Source organism: Natator depressus, chromosome 1 (assembly GCF_965152275.1).
Source record: "Natator depressus isolate rNatDep1 chromosome 1, rNatDep2.hap1, whole genome shotgun sequence".
Classification (NCBI taxonomy): domain Eukaryota; kingdom Metazoa; phylum Chordata; order Testudines; family Cheloniidae; genus Natator; species Natator depressus.
The window spans coordinates 145896600-145911141 of NC_134234.1; the positions used below are offsets into that span (position 1 = coordinate 145896600).

Genomic DNA, 14542 nt, shown 5'->3' on the forward strand with positions numbered 1-14542 from the left:
CTGGCCAGCTACATTTCAAATTCATTTCCCCCCTCCCATTTTTAGCAGGGCAGCTTCTGCCAAAATAACATTCTTTAGAGAGCTGCCTGGTACTAACATTCCTATCTGCCTACACACTGAATAGACTCTTTGTATATTATCTGCCTCACTCTAAGAGATTTGTATGTTTCAGATCCACAAGGTTACAGATTCATTCAGGAGCAAACAGTGGCCATATCAAACTCTTTAACTTGAAAAAATATCTACCAATATATGATTGCTTTCAAAGTAAGGGAAAAGATGGGTGAGCTGGCCTAGCAAGTAATACTCTGCCTTGTCACGAGGGACACTTGGGTACCTAGGTTAGTTTTCTAGCGGTTGTCTCTCAATTCCTGGAATGGAAGTATTGTGGAGGCAATGTGGAAGGAGAAGTGATTCGTGGTATTGAGCAGTGTGGCCAGGAAGGAGTAATTAATCATCTCAGATGGGCTCCAACAGGAATTATGTCCAATCTTCCTCAACACAAAGGATGGAATCAAAGCAGGGAAATACGGACTTGAATGGAATATTGAACAGTTTCTAATTGGGCTGGCTGTATTCTACGCAAATGGTTCAGGGCATGCACACTAGCTGTTCTGAAGCATGCTAAGAAAACTTGCAAGGTTTGCCAATGGCAACACTGGCGCTTTTCTAAACTGCTTCAGTTGTAATACCTCAGGGGTACCTATATCCTGCTGTTCCTTGCACAGCTACTACAAGCAATGTACTATCGGAGATTTCAAAAAAGGCCATAGGTGCATCATGGGACACTAGTTAAAAGACATATCTAACTGTTTCAGTTAATGTGTGTCCACATTGGCCTTAAAATAGCTCTTGGCAAACAGTTCAGATTATACTGGTGCTACTCCTGTTGGAAACAAGTATAATTCAAACAGTACTTAGATTGCTTGTAAAATTCTTGGGACATTTGTGTGTGTGCACAAGCACTATATTAAGAGATGCTTGGGGGAATGCAGTTTTTTTCACAGTAAATTTCTCCAATGTCAACAAGGCCATAGAGGCAGCAACATTCAGCCTCCAACAGAAACACAAAAAGCCCCTTCGGAGGAAAATAAAATAAGGGAAGAATTAAGCTATTACTGAATTGGAAGTCAGTAAGTATTACAGTATTTATATGCGCTAGGAGCTTTGAAGTGAGTATTGAAAATATATTATACAATCTCTGCCTCAAAGAGTTTACAATCCAATTTCATAGAGTACAAGGCCAGAAGGGACCATTGTGATCATCTAATCTGACATTTTGCACTACACAAGTCACAGAATTTTGAATTAGTTCCAGTTTGAACCACAGCATATTTTTTTAGAAAAACATCAAATCTTGATTTAGAGATTTCCTTTGATGGAGAATCCACCACAACCCTTGGTAAATTGTTTTAATGATTAATTATATTCATTGTTAAAAACTTGCTCCTTATTTCTAATCTGAATTTATCTAGCATCAAATTCCAACCACTGGATCTTATTATACTTTTGTGCGCTAGATTGAAGAGCCCTCTACTATCTAAGTTCTGTTCCTCATGTAAACAAATACATACTGTGATCAACTCACCCCTTAACCTTCTAGATGCAATACAGCCAACGAGAGTAGGATAAAACAGGAGGTAAGAATGTATGATGTTTCTAGAACTAGAGGTTATAATTCATTATGGCTGTGCAGAACAGAGATGATGAGGAACAAAGAAACAAGAAAACAATAAAAATGAATTTGTCTCCATTTGGTTGATATGTCTTCCATCCTTCTCCTCTGACAGCCTTCCCATCCCAAGAGAAGCAGATTACATGAGAGGAAAGAACTCAATTCTTATATTTATCTTTTGAAATGGGAAAATGTATCTTATCCTTCAGAACGGAGAGTGAAAGATCAATACAAGCAAAAATCTGTTCCTTGTCAAGACTACAAGGGGAGGATCCATTTCACTTTGGAAACTACTCAGATACTTGGAAAATTACACTGGTGTGTCACATTATATCTAGACATGTTGACATCATACTGGGAACATACAGTATTCGTAGCATTTTGGGTTTTTCTAATACATTGAAGTGCACAAAGTAAGTACAGTGGATCAAATTCAGCCCTGCTGTAACTCCACTAAAGTCATTTGAGTTACAATGGGAAATAATTTTACTCAATGCACTGTATTTTTAAATTGTCTGAGGACTACATCTCCTTAAAAAAGAGGCGTACAGTAGACAAAAAATACATTAGGTACAGAAATGCAATGAGTATTGATTGTTAACAGGTTGTATTACTTTACAGAAAAAGATGTGAGTTTTGTCTCGCCACACCCAACATAGGACCCAATTCTGAACGCCTTACTTGGGGAAAAACTGCCACTGAAGTCAATGGCAGTTTTGCCTGCATAAGGACTACACGATTAAGTCCACCTTTATGAAAATGTCCTATAGAATTTAATAGATAACTAAAACTTCACTGAATTTAATTTTTTAATATTCTATAGATTTGTAAAAGAATATATTTCTGTTACAGAATGATTAAAAATCTGAAGCAAGGCTTTCATTTTCAATTTAATTCTATAGGATCTATGAATAATTTCTACAGAATGCTATTAAATTTAGATAGATGGTTTTATCCATCTTAAATTATATAGAATCTTTTAGTAAAGGATAATACGACTAGCTTAAATTCTATCTTCTTTTCTGATGATATATGTTAAAATTCTGTTGAAACTCATAGACTTTAAGGTCAAAAGGGATCATCGTGATCATGTAGTCTGACCTCCTGCACATTGTAGGCCACAGAATCTCACCCACCCAATCCTGTAATAGACCCCTAATCTCTGGCTGAGTTACTGAAGTCCTCAAATCATGATTTTAACACTTCAAAATCACAGAGAATCCACCATTTACACTAGTTTAAACCTGCAAGAGACCCGTGCCCCATGCTGCAGAGGAAGGTAAAAAACCCCCAGGGTCTCTGCCAATCTGACCTGGGGAAAATCCCTTCCCTTCTCCAAATTGTATGAAGTTAAGAACTCAGTAAGAAGTGCTGTATCAGACACAGAAGTGAAGGGGACTTGTCTTGAGGAAAGGGATGAATTTTCATGGAAAAGACTGGTTCCTCATACAGTAACAAGTTTTGTAATGTGTGGTCTCTATATATTAGACTTTTGGTGCACAGGAGCTACATGTGCCTGCGACCAGAAGACAATTTGTTAACAGTGTTTGTTGGTCTGCGCCCTTATCCTCCTTGGTACTCTGAACCCAGGGTACTAGGGGCAGTGTGCACTGACTGCCTCTCCAGTTATCTTACACTCTAGTTATTGTACAAGCTACATAACCAGTCTTTCTTCTCCAAGTGATGGTTCCTATGTGTATTCTACTTGAGGTAACTCAGAGGCAGCATTCATTGAGGAGAAGAGTGCAAGAAACTCTGCTTTACCACTGACTGAAGGACTGGTCCACTGAAGGAAGCAGCTGCTGCAGAAGCCTGTATCAGGACACAACCCTAATGTCTCACAAATGTATGGATAGAGTACCATGTTACCATTCTACAGATCTCCAGAAGATGGACATTTGGAAGTGAAGCTGTTGAGCCAGCCTGAGCTCTAGTTCAGTGAACTCCCATACCTTGTGAGCATTGGCGCCTGGTTTGTATAATTTTTGGTGGTGCCCAGAACAGTTCCAAGCATAGCTGTCCTGTCCACAGGACTGACTGGGGCAACCAGCTGGGGCCTGGTGCTCGCAGCAGCAAGCGACCTGGCCCCAGCCTGCCCCGCTGGCTCCTGGCATTGCCCTGGTGAGGGGGTGGAAGCCAGAAAGAGGCGGGGCAGGGGCAGAAGCTTGGGGGAAGAGGTGGAATGGGGGCAGAGCAGTGGCAGGAAGAGACAGGGCGGGCGTTTGGGGGAAGGGGTGGAGCAGGGTGGGCTGGGGCTGGGTCGCTCGCTGCTGCCAGCATCAGCCCCCCTGCTAACCCTCCAAGCTTCCCTGGACCCTGCATCCCCCTGAAGTGCGGGGGCCCCCAAAGCAGTTGCCCCAGTCCATCCTATGGATGGGACGGCTCTGATTTAATATAAGCCCAAACATTGGTGGAGCCAAGCCCACATTCCTGAATGTTGGTGGAGCACGGGCACCATGGGCCCCTATAACTCACCGCCTATGCTTGTGGGGTAGGGTTATAAGTCAAATCATAGCTAAGCAGGATGTGCCCATAATCCACTACGAGAGTCTTCTCTATTAAGTTCAGCAAAGGAGACAAATAGTTTGGGGGATTTCCTGAAGGGTTTCATCCTCTGTAGGTAGAAGGCCAGGGCTTGTTGGACATCCAGCAAGTGGAACTTCCTGTCCTCGCTGGTAGCACAAGGCTTCAGGTGGAAGACAGGTAAGTGGATGACCTTGTTCAGATTGAGATTACCTTCAGCTTGAATTTACGATATAACTTTCGAGAAATTTTATCCCTATGGAAGATTGTATACAGAGCATTGGCCATAAGGACCCTCAAGCTCCCTACTCTTCTGATTGAGGTGACTGCAACTTGCGTAGACAGATGAGTGGAAGAATATGAGACCAAAGCTCAAATGGAGAATTTGTAAATGCAGATAAGACTTGATTGAGGTCCCCTATCAGGGTTGGTTTCAGCACTGGAGGAAAGGTTCTGACAAGGCCCTTCAGAAACTTCACTATAAGTAGATAGGCAAAGACTGTATAGTTGTCCACCAGGTGGGTGAAAGGTGCTAACAGTTGCCAAGTGCACTTGTGAGGAGCTGAGGGTCAACCCCAATGTTTTCAGAGAGTGGAGATATAACAATATAGTTGGTATCTCAGTATGCTCTGGAGGTAGCTGACAATGTTGATACCATTATGACATGCCAAGGTAAAATCCAGACCAATGAGTATCTGTGTCACCCAGGCCCTCTAATTTGAGGTGCCTTTTACAATGCTTTGCTCCTGTAGCCTCCAGTCTGGACTGCTCATAAACAGCCTTCAGCATGCAAGCCACACCTTGCCTTTTACCAGCCTTGGTTATATAGCAGGGTGATCCCAGTACACTCCCAGTCTTAGATTTACCCCCAGATATGTATGTTCTGTGCTGCCTACCCCACTCCCAGATAACAGAAGTTTATATAAAATCTGTTATTTCTTCAATAGAAATCATATGCAGACAACTTGCCACCCCAAATAAAGTTTCCCAAACACTTCCATTTGGGTGCACTCAATTAGATAAAACAAGTTTATTAACTACAAAGAGAGAGATTTTAAGTGATTACAAGTAATGAGGCATAAAAGTCAGAAATGATTAAAAGACAAAGTTAAAACACCACTGGTGCCTAACTTAACTATAAGATTCAAGCAAAGTTTCCCACCCTATGCTTTCAGCAGTCTTACTGACCAAACCCACTATGTCAGGACTCTTCTCCCAGAATTCAATGAAGGCTTCCTCTGATGCTTCAGGCACAGAGAATCAATAGGCAGGCAGAGAGGGAGGGGGAGTCTTGGGATATTTTCCCCTCCATTTTATAGTTTCAGTCCCTCATTGAAAAACATTTCCAGTTGCGTACCAGGAAACAAAAGGTCTATATGGAAGGATTTTCTCTGCTGTTTTTTTCTCTCACTATTTTGAGCTTCCTTTGTCTCCCCTTTCTGCTTGATGACTGTTTATTGCTTAAATTCAAATTAAGCGGAGCACACAATCCTTTGTTTGAGACAGACCTGTTTGCCAGCCTCAGTTTGGAACATGTGTTAATAATATCACACAGTGGAATCTTATAACTTTACATACAATGTTGTCACACATTTTTTCAGGACAATAGGGGCCAGCAAATTATCAGTTTTCCAATGGTATCTTACAAGACATACTTTGTACAAAGACTATTACAATAGTATGTAGGCTTTGGACACACATGGGTACATTCTGTCACAACCATATAGCGAATCTCTTCAATTTTGCCAGGTTTCAGAGGGGTAGCCATATTAGTCTGTATCGGCAAAAAGAAGGAGGAGTACTTGTGGCACCTTAGAACCTAACATTTATTTGAGCACAAGGTGGGCTTTAGCCCACGAAAGCTTATGCTCAAATAAATTTGTTAGTCTCTAAAGTGCCACAGGTAGTCCTCATTCTTTCAATTTTACTGTATAGAATTTCATTGTAGACTCTTTCCTGCTACTGCTAACGATAGAATCTACAGAAACTGAGCGTCATCTCTGTAAGTTCGCTGTCCATCCAAATACCAACATTATCAGATGAAAGAGGCTGGGTTGGGATGGAGACCTTGCCTCTGTCCCAGGTTAAGACAACTGATAGGAGCTGAACGCAGATGCACAGGCACTTGTTGACCATCTGGAGAATGCTTATGAACTAGAACTGTCTCAGCCACATGGGAGCCATGAGGATCACCATTGCTTTGTCTTGATCTTCCTTAGGATTTGTGGTAAGAGAAGGATGGGTGGAAATGTGTACATTAGTGTTTCTGACCATTGGATTAGAAATGAGTCCCCTCCGGAGTTGTGGCCCAGGATTGCTTTGAAGCAGTAGAATCTCTCTGCCAGAGTATTCCACATGCCTGTCCAAACTCTCAGAGGGTGACCTAGTGGCAGATGCATCAATTACACAAATTTACAGCCTCTGTGCATAAAAGGATGGAGAGTGCTCTTTCCTGCTTGTCAATATAATTACTTGTTATCATGTGGTTCAACATGACTTAAATGTGAAGCTTCCAGATTAATGGCAGGAACCATTTGCAAGCCTCTTGTACTTCACACAGTTCTAATATGTTTATGTGTAATCTGGTATTATGCAAGGTACAAGTACCTTATGCTATATGTTCCTTTAGATGGGGTCCCAAACCTATCAGAGAGGTTTCTGTAATCATTTTATTGGTGGGTGGGTGGGTGGGAATGAATGAAGGAACCCCTATGCACATTATCTCTATGTTTTCCCACTAGGTCAAGACTCTGCGAGGGAGCAAGACCATACTGTGATTGCTTGGTGTAGACTGCCTGCATCCATGCATGTAGACATTGAAGATAAAGACTTGCAAAGGGCATCAAATGTGCACATGAGGCCACATGGTCTAGGAGGATGAGACAGGACCTTACTACCACCTGGGGACTTACTTGGAACTGAGTGATGAAATCTGTCATAACTTGGAACTGATTTGAAGGTAGGTATGCTCTAGCTGGGACTGAATACAGGGTTGCTCCAATCAAATCTGTCGTCTGCATGGGAGCCAAAATAGAGTTTTCTGTGTTCGTTTGGAGGAGACCTAATGCTTGTAAGAGTAGGAGCAAGGAGAGAGTTGCCATCTGAACTTCTTGATATGACTATCTTGTGAGCATCCAGTTGTCCAGGTATGGGAACACTGATGAACTGTCATGATGCAGATAGGCTGGTACTACTGATAATACATTCATGCATACTCTTGGTGCTGCTGAGAGGTCGAAGAGCAGCACGCTGTATTAATAATGGTGTAGGCCAATGGTAAAATGCAGAAACCTCCTACTTGCAGGCAGCATGTGCATGTGGAAATAAGCATCCTTCAAATTGAGAGCTGTGAACCAGACACCTTGGCCTTGCGAGGGGATTATAGAGTCCAAGGTGGTAACTCTGAAACTCAGGCAGTGGATGAAGACATTCAGCTGTTTGACATCTAGTATGGGCCTCCAGCCTTTTTTCTTCTTGGGGATGAGGAAATATCTTGAACAAAAACCTTTTCCCCTTGGGTTGGGGCAAAACCAGCTCTAAATCTCCCAGTTGGAGCAGGAAGTCTACTTCCTGCCTGAGTACTTTTTCATGAGAGGGGTCCCTTAGGAGGGCCAAAGAAGGGAGTTTGGGAGGAGGGACTGCCATGAACTCTATTGTATATCTAATGGTGATTACTTCCAGAACCCATCCATCTGATGTTATAGGGCACCATGCCAAAGAAAAGTGAGCTATATGGCCACCAAGAGGGGTGGATAATTCTGAACCAGGTAGACTTGGTGGGAGCACTGGTTTGTGGCTCTCAGATGTCCCACCAAAAGAGCTGCTTGGTGGGAGGCTGGGGCTGGGAAGAGAATAAAGGAGGAACCTTCCGTTTTCTGTGCTGGAGTTTCTGACATTTTCAGGGAAGGATCATAAGGCCGCTGGTGGTAGAAGGCTGATGAGTGAAGCACTGCCAATGGTAAGACTGAGGCTTAGGATATTTTCTTCATGGTTCCTCAGTATAAATTCACAGAGCAAGTCCTTGAGGGTATGTAATGATTTGTCCATTTTCTTGCTGAATAGCTTATTTCCCTCAAAGGGCAGATCCTCCATGATTGGTTGGACTTACTTGGGAAATCCAGAGGATTGGAGCCACAAAGCCCATCTCATGATTATAGATGTTGCCACTGAGTGGGAGGCTGTATCCGCTTCATCTACTGAGCCTGGAGGACAGACCTAGCTAGCAATTTACCTTTCTCAATGGTTGCTTGGAACTGCAGTTCTTGAGGCAGCTTTTTGACAAAATCAGAGAAATTATAATACTTTGCCACTAAAGCCTGTTAGTTTGCTATACTGAACTGTAAACTAATGGAAGTTAAGTTCTTTCTGCCAAAGAGTTCTAGGAGTTTGGTCTCCTTACCTGTGGATGTAAAACTAGGATGGCTTTGCTTGTTTCTTTCAGTGACAGCCTGCACCAACAAAGAGTTTGGAGTGGGGTGTGAGAATAAGGATTCAGCTCCTGTAGATGGTACAAATATTTCTTTTGCATTCTTTTCAGAGAAGGAACTCAGTGGCCAGAGTATTTCAGTCCATCTTGGTTGGTTCTAAGATGGAATCATTGACTGGCAATGTCATCTTACTAGGGACATGTGCTCTGGAGGATGTCTAATAACTTGTGAGGGTATCCTGTATATATTCCAGGGGGATCTGGTGCATATTTGTGATTCTCCTTAGGAAGTCTGTAATAGTCTACAGTTGTCCATTGGTGATGGTAAGGGTGGTGTGGCTGCCTCATCTGGTGAAGACAATGATAACCCCCCCCCCCCCCGACACACACACACACGGGCTTTGATTGATCAGGTTGTTCCTCTTCCTCAGAGTATTCCTGAGTGGATTGAGGTTCTTCTCTACATGGGGATATGTGCTGAGGCTCCAGTTCTGTAAGTCTGTAATTGGAAAGTTTTATGAATGAATCCTAGGGAGCCCAAAAGGCCAATAAGAGTTATCATAGGAGTAATGGGGTGGTCCCCAGTGAGAAGGGTACAACTAGTCCTGAGACAGGCAGTCTCTGCTGTGGGTGTGGGAAGATGCCCACAATCTTAGAGCCTCTATTGCAATGGTTCTCAACCTATTTACCGTTGTGGGTCACATATGCAGCTCTCTCTGTGTTATGTGGGCAGCATCCACACAATATATATACACTACCTGTATGGCCCTGAGGATGTCACTTGAGCCGCAGCTGTGTGCTGATTAGGCTGCAGGTTGAGAATCACTGCTCTATTGTGATTGACCTCTTGATTTGATAAGGCCAGTGAAGCTCTCCCACTAATCTCAGACTCATCAGAGGAGTATGAGGCCTCTGTATCACTGGACAGAGCTATTGGTACCGGAAATGGTCTTACTGTGTCTCAGCTGGTAGATGGTACAGGTGACTGTTGAACAGATGGCACTGGGATTAGATCCAACAGCACTGGTGATTTGGTGTCTGCATAGAGAGAAATGTCCTCCAGAATAGTATACCTGACCTCCATATTTGGGCTTCCTGTCTCTTGATGGTCTAGGGTAGATGGTGGTTCTTGGTCCTTGTTCTATTGCCTCACCAGTGCAGAGGATGGTCCCAACACTTCTCCAGACAAGGGTCCTGGGGCATTCTTGGCTCTCAGTGCCAAGGAACTGGTACTCTATTCCTTCTTATCTCCTGACACCCCCATATCAGGACATGGAGTCTTGCACAACTTAGAATGGGTCAGGGAAGAAGTCCTCTTCTTAGACAAGGATTTACGGGGGATTTCTCACATTTGTCCTTATGAGAATGTTTTCTCTTACACTCCTCATGTCTGCCTTGTTCACTGCTAGAATCTTTAACTCTGCTTCCAGCGGTCCAGGAGCTAGAGACAACTATGCTCGAAGGATGCTTTCTCAGTGCCTCTGCCCAATGTATAGGGGGAGTCTTATGGCCAGTGTTGGACAGTGGCCTCACTGAATGATCCGTCATGAATGTTCAGAATCTGAACCTGGGGATTGACAAGAATTTTCTTGATGCAATAAAAACAAATGTTGTTGTCATCACTGACCAGGTAGGAGTGGGGGCAGACTATGCAGACCTGCAATCCTGGGGTCTTGGGCATGCTAGGTCAAGGGTGTAGAGGGAGTAAGGGTATGCCAGGCCCCTAAAAGCTCACTAAAACTAACCCTAACACTAAAATCAAAGTTTTATCGGAATAGGAGAACTGTTTACAATTATTTACACTAATAAAACAAAGAATGCTAGCTAAAGCTGTGGACTGTTGGAGAAGTGCCATCTCAGGTGATGGTGGTAGAAAGGAACTGACTTGGCAGTCGGTCTGTACCACCCGCTATGCCCTTGGTTCAGAGCACAAGGAAGAGAAGGAGGCAGGCACAGACACCGCTAATGAAAAATCATCCAGTGTCAGTCACATGTGCACGTTGAGTGGAATACACATAGGAAACAACAATGAAAGAAGTTTGCAGGATGATATGCCCAGATTTACCATGCAGATCAAGGATCGGGTATGTCTTTAACCGCATCTGACCCAGCTATGTCAACTACCTTTGCCACCTGCAGTCGCTGAAATTCTCCTGACATTCCCAATAATGACAAGCTTCTCTACTGCCACAACCTCACACCCCCAAATGCACAGAAATCTGCCTAAGGCTCCATGTGTTTTACATTGCACAAAGCCCTGTAAAACACAGCTATGGCCCTGGTTTTGAAAACTAGAAGAATATACAATATAGCTCTTGGGATCGTTCATGTCACAAAGATTCTTCTTTTAGGGATTCATCATGGTTCAGGATAGTTTATCAGAAATAAGTAATTAATTGATGTCAAGCCTCATCTTATCCCACAAGCAATATATAAAAAGACATGACATATGGCAAAATGCCATAATTATTTTTTGACAATACATCAGAGAGATCAATCATGTATCTGACTTCCCCGGCTCATTTTTCTTTAATTACAAAAGGTTGGAAATGGGAAAAAAAATCCTACAAGAAGTAATTAGTTAGAATAATTGGACCACATCTGAGTTAGACTAGAACACACAAATTAATAATGTCCAGCTGACAAAGTATTTATTTCTGATGCAAGTAAGGGAGAGACAAAATTAACTAAGTAATACTTTAAAGAAATTAAAAAACTTAATTCCCCCATCTATAGACCAAATTCTATCATTGAACTTGTACTTTTAGCTCCCACTGATGATAATAAAGTAACACTAAGGGTATGTCTACACTACGGAATAAGGTCGAATTTATAGAAGTCGGTTTTTTAGAAATCGGTTTTATATATTCGAGTGTGTGTGTCCCCACAGAAGTGCATTAAGTGCATTAACTCGGCGGAGTGCTTCCACAGTACCGAGGCTAGAGTCGACTTCCAGAGCGTTGTACTGTGGGTAGCTATCCCACAGTTCCCGCAGTCTCCGCTGCCCATTGGAATTCTGGGTTGAGATCCCAATGCTTGATGGGGCTGAAACATTGTCGCGGGTGGTTCTGGGTACATACCGTCAGTCCCCCCTTCCCTCCCTCCCTCCCTCCGTGAAAGCAAGGGCAGACAATCGTTTCGCGCCTTTTTTCCTGAGTTACCTGTGCAGACGCCATACCACCACAAGCATGGAGCCTGCTCAGGTAACCGTCACCGTATGTCTCCTGGGTGCTGGCAGACGCGGTACGGCATTGCTACACAGTAGCAGCAACCCATTGCCTTCTGGCAGCAGACGGTGCAGTATGACTGATAGCCGTCCTCGTCATGTCCGAGGTGCTCCTGGCCACGTCGGCTGGGAGCACCTGGGCAGACATGGGCGCAGGGACTAAATTTTTGGTGACTTGACCAGGTCATTCTCTTTAGTCCTGCAGTCAGTCGTATTGAACCGTCTAATGGTGAGCAGGCAGGCAATACGGATTGCTAGCAGTCGTATTGTACCATCTTCTGCCGGGCAGGCAAAAGATGACGATGGCTAGCAATCGTATTGTACCATCTTCTGCCGGGCAGGCAAGAGATGAGGATGGCTAGCAATCGTACTGTGCCATCTTCTGCCAGGCAGGCAAGAGATGAGGATGGCTAGCAGTCGTACTGTACCATCTTCTGCCGAGCAGCCATGAGATGTGGATGGCTTGCAGTCCTTCTGCACCGTCTGCTGCCAGCCAAAGATGTAAAAGATAGATGGAGTGGATCAAAACAAGAAATAGACCAGATTTGTTTTGTACTCATTTGCCTTCTCCCCTGTCTAGGGGACTCATTCCTCTAGGTCACACTGCAGTCACTCACAGAGAAGGTGCAGCGAGGTAAATCTAGCCATGTATCAGAGGCCAGGCTAACCTCCTTGTTCCAATAAGAACAATAACTTAGGTGCACCATTTCTTATTGGAACCCTCCGTGAAGTCCTGCCTGAACTACTCCTTGATGTAAAGCCACCCCCTTTGTGGATTTTAGCCCCCTGAAGCCAACCCTGTAAGCCGTGTCGTCAGTCGCCCCTCCCTCCATCAGAGCAACAGCAGACAATCATTCCGCGCCTTTTTTCTGTGCGGACGCCATACCAAGGCAAGCATGGAGTCCGCTCAGCTCACTTTGGCAATTAGGAGCACATTAAACACCACACGCATTATCCAGCAGTATATGCAGCACCAGAACCTGGCAAAGCGCTACCGGGCGAGGAGGCGACGTCAGCGCGGTCACGTGAGTGATCAGGACATGGACACAGATTTCTCTGAAAGCATGGGCCCTGCCAATGCATGCATCATGGTGCTAATGGGGCAGGTTCATGCTGTGGAACGCCGATTCTGGGCTCGGGAAACAAGCACAGACTGGTGGGACCGCATAGTGTTGCGGGTCTGGGACAATTCCCAGTGGCTGCGAAACTTTCGCATGCGTAAGGGCACTTTCATGGAACTTTGTGACTTGCTTTCCCCTGCCCTGAAGCGCATGAATACCAAGATGAGAGCAGCCCTCACAGTTGAGAAGCGAGTGGCGATAGCCCTGTGGAAGCTTGCAAAGCCAGACAGCTACCGGTCAGTTGGGAATCAATTTGGAGTGGGCAAATCTACTGTGGGGGCTGCTGTGATGCAAGTAGCCCACGCAATCAAAGATCTGCTGATATCAAGGGTAGTGACCCTGGGAAATGTGCAGGTCATAGTGGATGGCTTTGCTGCAATGGGATTCCCTAACTGTGGTGGGGCCATAGATGGAACCCATATCCCTATCTTGGCACCGGAGCACCAAGCCGCCGAGTACATAAACCGCAAGGGGTACTTTTCAATAGTGCTGCAAGCTCTGGTGGATCACAAGGGACGTTTCACCAACATCAACGTGGGATGGCCGGGAAAGGTACATGACGCTCGCATCTTCAGGAACTCTGGTCTGTTTCAAAAGCTTCAAGAAGGGACTTTATTCCCAGACCAGAAAATAACTGTTGGTGATGTTGAAATGCCTATATGTATCCTTGGGGACCCAGCCTACCCCTTAATGCCATGGCTCATGAAGCCGTACACAGGCAGCCTGGACAGCAGTCAGGAGCTGTTCAACTACAGGCTGAGCAAGTGCAGAATGGTGGTAGAATGTGCATTTGGACGTTTAAAGGCGCGCTGGTGCAGTTTACTGACTCGCTTAGACCTCAGCAAAACCAATATTCCCACTGTTATTACTGCTTGCTGTGTGCTCCACAATATCTGCGAGAGTAAGGGGGAGACGTTTATGGCGGGGTGGGAGGTTGAGGCAAATCGCCTGGCTGCTGGTTACGCGCAGCCAGACACTAGGGCGGTTAGAAGAGCACAGGAGGGTGCGGTACGCATCAGAGAGGCTTTGAAAACCAGTTTCATGACTGGCCAGGCTACGGTGTGAAAGTTCTGTTTGTTTCTCCTTGATGAAACCCCCCGCCCCTTGGTTCACTCTACTTCCCTGTAAGCTAACCACCCTCCCCTCCTCCCTTTGATCACCGCTTGCAGAGGCAATAAAGTCATTGTTGCTTCACATTCATGCATTCTTTATTCATTCATCACACAAATAGGGGGATGACTACCAAGGTAGCCCAGGAGGGGTGGTGGAGGAGGGAAGGAAAATGCCACACAGCACTTTAAAAGTTTACAACTTTAAAATTTATTGAATGCCAGCCTTCTTTTTTTGTGCAATCCTCTGTGGCGGAGTGGCTGGTTGGCCGGTGGCCCCCCCACTGCGTTCTTGGGTGTCTGGGTGTGGAGGCTATGGAACTTGGGGAGGAGGGCGGTTGGTTACACAGGGGCTGTAGTGGCAGTCTGTGCTCCAGCTGCCTTTGCTGCAGCTCAACCATACACTGGAGCATACTGGTTTGGTCCTCCAGCAGCCTCAGCATTGAATCCTGCCTCCTCTCA

The 14542-nt window shown here is 44.7% G+C and overlaps 1 protein-coding gene across 6 annotated transcripts in view; it reads right to left on the minus strand.

Annotated features, from left to right (window-relative positions):
- The window catches only part of DMD (dystrophin), a 1886383-nt gene that overhangs the window by 290979 nt on the left and 1580862 nt on the right, over nt 1–14542 (minus strand). The window lies entirely within an intron of this gene.